We start from the raw sequence: 5,345 nt of genomic DNA, 5'->3' as shown, positions 1-5,345 counted from the left end.
CATCCTCTGTTATGCTCTGAGGGTTAATTTCCTATATGTTTCTCAGCCCACTGAAGCTAACAACCAACATGTACCTCACAACTCACTTTCAGTCATTTTTTTTTTTTTACACTTACGTCATTCTTCTGGAAGATGGACCATGCTTTCTTGTTTCTTTGCATTTCTATTAATATTCATTTGGAAACTACACATTATATATCACTATGTTACAGGGATTTATGAAGCTGTTGCATTTATTTGAACATTGTTATTCTTTTGTTTTACTAGATAGTTTACTTGCTTGAATTCCAGATGTTTCACTCTGATGGTCTATGGTTACCTTCACGTTGCTAGCCTGGACACTGGTGTGTGTCCTGTGCTTTTGTGACTTTTTAGTCATACAGGGATTATGGACAGACATTTTATTCTTATGTAACAGTTCATCTTAGCCTTTCATTGTTTCTGTAGATCCCCTTAATTTCAAGATGCTCTGTAATCCTCAGGCTCAGTTCTCTGATGCTTCAAGCACTTAATTGTCAGCTATTCCTGTGCAAGCCCCACACAGTTGAGAAATAGACCCCATTAAATTTAAAAAATCCAGAAAGTTCATAACTCTACAATGGATGATCAAAGCAAAACAATGGTGAATGTTTAAATTTTTAAACAGTGAAAGATATGTGGTCTTTAGTCACCAAAATAATTCCCCTCGCTTCAAACACACTTACCTCATTCTTGTCACTTTCTGAAGCAGTTTTGCAAACTCCTTCAGGGGTGTCTTTGGTTATGCTTTCACTGTTTCTCAACATGCTGGATTTATTTAAAATATTTACCTTTTAGCTGAGTGAGAGCGTTCAGCAGTCTATAGTGCCTGCTTAAGGAAGCTTAGGCAGGCACAGGGGACTGAGGTTCAATCCCAGGCACCACATGCTGTGCCAGCCCCACCCTCAGGGTGGTCTGAACTGGAAAAAATAAATAAAATAAAATAAAAATAAAATAAAATATTTGCCTTTAATAGGGCCAGCGAAATATGCACCTGCTTAGGCAAGCTCAGGGACCAGGGTTCGATCCCTGGCACCACATGCGGCACTGGCCCCACCCCCAGGCACACTGAACCAGCCACCAAGACCAGCATGGAGGGGCCTACCTGTATACCAGCACTGGGGAGGTTGCAAGCAGGAGGATCACTATGAGTCTGAGCTGCATAGTAAGACCCTGTACCAAATACATTTTTTTAAAAAAAGAAGAAGAATGTCTTTAAGAAGTAGGAAGGACAATAGGATCAGTGTGTTTGAAGCAAGGGGAAACTATTTTTTAGAAGATCAATGCTACTGTGTCTTTTACTATAACTTTTTATAAAATGCAAACATTCACAAAATATTTTGATCACAGCTTCTATTTTCATTGCATCTCTGTTTTTGCTGCATATGCCAGAGTTTTCTACACATGAGTTTTCCATACCTAAGTAGTCTAAAACATTGAGGCAGAGTTCACCCTCATATTTTGAATCTTACTCATTCTCGTCCTATTAAGAATCTTCCCCTCACATTGCTAGCTGCTTTTTCTGCAAAGTCTAATTTAGCCCCTTGAATTATAAGACTGTAGTTTATATTTATGTTTTTCTAATTTAGTATTCTTCAGGATGGGGAGAACCATCAGCCTAAAGCTTTCTCAGACCAAGCCGCAATCTTGATATTTTTACCCTGTTAGTTTTTCTAAACAAATCTTTCTTCCAATTTATTTCACATGCTTTCCAATATCTTTAGTTTATTGAACTTTTAGGTTTTTTCTATCTAGTTTTAATTACTATTTGTGGTATGTTCCACAGATCTATTTCATTCCAGTCACTTACTATAAACATTCCCTTGTTTGAAAGTTCTTCTAAAAATCTATTAACCATCATCCTTAAACTCATTATTTATCTTAATTTCCCTTCTTTAACCGATATCAACAATACATTTAAATTCTTTATTTGCGATCTGAGGCATAAGCAGAGAGGATGATCAATAAGAGCAGCCTGTATAAGCTCAGGAAATTTAAATGATACGAAGAACTGAAAAACAAAAATAAAAACAACAATTGGTCTACATTTTATTATTACTAGGCATCAACAATTCTAAGCAAGTCATAATAGAAGTCATAATAGTGGTTAAATATGGCTGTTATCTCTCTTGGTCTGCTATTTCTGTAGTGCATTCTTGCCCTATCTCCACCCATCCCCTAATTCTTCATTGCCCATGAGAATGTCTGAGATGTGACAACTGGATTGCTATTGCATTACTACATGTATGCCGTATAACTTCTTTTTCAATGTATGTGTAAAAACTTACAGCTAGCTTTGTGTAGGTTAGTTCCAATGCTTACTCCTATTACCAAAATCTGACATTTAAGATTATTTCTATTTTGTTTATATTTTATACCACATAATGCCTCGTTCAAGATTGGTTATATAACTGGGAGGACAAGACTAATTATATTTAGCTTTGTTTTTTATACTGTGCCACTTTTCAATTTAATTCTGCTTCATCTATTAAAATTTTTATTCCAAAGAATGTGATATTACATATGAGAAAATGTCTTTTACTTCCATATGTGAAAGACAGCTAAATTTAGAAAATTTGACTTTTTCTCATTTCTTGTTATCACTCAGTAGATCTTTCTCATTGTCTTGTTATTTTAGTATTGAAAAATATAATCTGAAGTCAGCCTGATTTTTGCTATTTTGCAATTAACCCATTTTTTCAATATTTGAACTTGGTCATTTTTTTCTTTATCCAAATATTTGAAAAGTTTTGCCAGCGTATGTGTAGGTGTAGCTCTCTTTTCATTTATATTTGCCTGAAATGCAGTGTCCTTTTTCAATCTATACATAGAAGAGAACTTTGAGAGAGTGTACTAGAGAAACTACTAATGTTTCAACTGCAAAATAGCTAGAAGGGAGGATTTACTTGGAGAGGGAGTTTAATTTTTCCATGGAAATTTAATAATTTAATGGAGAGAAATTTAAATTTTAAATTTTAGGATATTTGTGTTGTTAATTTTATACTAGTTGTGTTGTACATTTTTTTCTGGTGATATTCCTTTTTTAGCTCAATTGGGCAGTGCATCTGGCCGTAATTCAACATGGAGAGTAAAATTGGAGATGAACTCTAGCCTAGTGTTTAAGGAAGCCTCAAATTATGTGGTTATTAAATTGATTTCGGTAATTTTTAGCAGTCTCAGAGGCAACTCTTAGAACAGTGGTAAAAACTGAGCAAACTGCATCTGCCTGTCAAGTGTGGGGTGGTCAGTCCAACTCTCAGGACTGAACAAAGCAAAACAAAACAAAAACTACTGATTAAGCAACCTTAAAGTTAAGGGCAGCAATTCTTACTCTTTATCTTTCTCACTTTCCAAAGAAAAGAAATGCCTATCGTTGATAAGCAAGTAGCCTATTTTTAAGACCAGTAATGATGGAAGACAGGAGTGTTTATTTGTTTTGTTTTGTTTTTTAATGAGAGTTTGGGCCTCTAGAGAAAAGACATAGAATTTTCTTTTCCATTCCTTACCACCTGCAGAAATATGGCTGACCGTTGACCACCACAAGGACAATTAATTGGGCATTTCCCATTAGCAGCAATCACTCAATCCAGGTAAGTGATTAAACACAGAAATGTGGACAGTTGATCATCCTTAATACCACTATGTGACCGGCATATTCAGAGCTGAGCTGGCTCCTCCAACCTTTCCTTTTTCCTTCTCATTGTGTTATGGCTTGTATGATCTTCTAACATTTCTTAGTTTCTCAGAAATAAATGATAATTTTACTAAGAACAGAAACGCAGGTTAAAATGAAATAATGGTGTTTTTTGCGCCATACGTATTTTTATTTAGGAACACCTATTATTTGTGAGTAGAAAGCAAATATCTAAATAAGGAAAGTTAGGCCAGGCATGGTGGCACGTATCTGTAATCCCAGGCCTTGGGAAGCTGAGGCAGAAAGATGAGGATTGTTTCGAGTTCACAGCCAGCCTAGGCTACCAAGTGAGTTTAAGCCCAGCCTGAACTGTATAGTGAAATTCTGTATAATAATAATAGTAATAATAATAATAATAATAATAATAATGATGTTTATTTATTTATTTTACAATGCATTTGGCTGTTGCAGGGTCTCACTATGCACTCTGACTCATGGTGATCCTCCTGCTTTTAGCCTACCCATTGCTGCAGTTATGGGTGTGCTGCCACCATGCCTGGGGTGGGGCTGGAGCAGCATGTGGTGGTAGGATTGAGCCTCAGTCCCTGAGCTTACCTAAGCTTGCCTAAGTGAGGGCTTTAGCTGGCTGAGCTATCTCACTGGCCCAAAATAATATTTATAATAAATAAGTAGAGATATAGATGAATAAAGCTTGTGACAAATAGAGAAAAATGCTAGCATTCTTACCAGATTCCAACTTTGGCCAATTTTTAAAAATCACAAAGATCCTTGAAAGGCAATAAAAGGAAAGTATATGCAACAATCAAGAAGATCAGAAACATAAAAATATTCGACCTCATGAGTAACTGAGGAAATAGCAAATCCTATCTTTTAGGTCCAGCAGTTGTAACAAGTATATCCTTCTGGTGGAAGACATTGTTAATGAGAAAAGCTACACAACTGTAGAGGCGAGGAGTAAATGAGAAATCTCTGCATCTTCTTTTCAATTTTGCTCTAAGTTAAAACTACTCTAAAACACAAAAGCTACTGGAAATTTTTCTGTTGTCAAAATAGAGCAGGGCAGAAAAATTCAACCTGCAACCTCTGAGGGCCCTGGCCAGATCTGAAAACTAAACAGACGTAAGACAGACTGACTGGAAGAACACATGTAAAATGTACTTAATGTAGTTTTACAAGACACATAAGGAGATGAAGACCCAAGGAACAGTCAGAATCAATTGCTTGCATGCTATTATGCCTAAATTGCAGAAAGTTGTAAGATGTGGACACAGGCCAAGGAGTTTTAACTGAAGCAAGAGTTAAACAAGATTTCCCCTAGCCTCAACTTTTTATCTTGATGAAATTTTCAACCTCTCTGTATCTTTATATTCTTCTCTTTTTTTGTATAGGGAGGATATATGTCACATGGGAACTTTATTTCCTGCTTTTTCACACCCTTACACCTGCTGTTTTTCAAGTACCTGTAATGTAAAATACTTAATATGCACAGCAGCATATTTTGGGGCATCTTACTGAAACAGGGTTTCAACCTTGCATTTCTCCTGCCTTGGCCACCACAGTGGCTGGGATAGGCCACTGTGCCTGTTAGGTTCTTCTTCTTCTTCTTTCTTCTTCTTCTTCTTCTTCTTCTTCTTCTTCTTCTTCTTCTTCTTCTTCTTCTTCTTCTTCTTCT

Source organism: Octodon degus, unplaced genomic scaffold (genome assembly GCF_000260255.1).
Source record: "Octodon degus isolate 3935 unplaced genomic scaffold, OctDeg1.0 scaffold00001, whole genome shotgun sequence".
NCBI lineage: Eukaryota > Metazoa > Chordata > Mammalia > Rodentia > Octodontidae > Octodon > Octodon degus.
Note: the sequence above shows the minus strand (reverse complement) of the source record.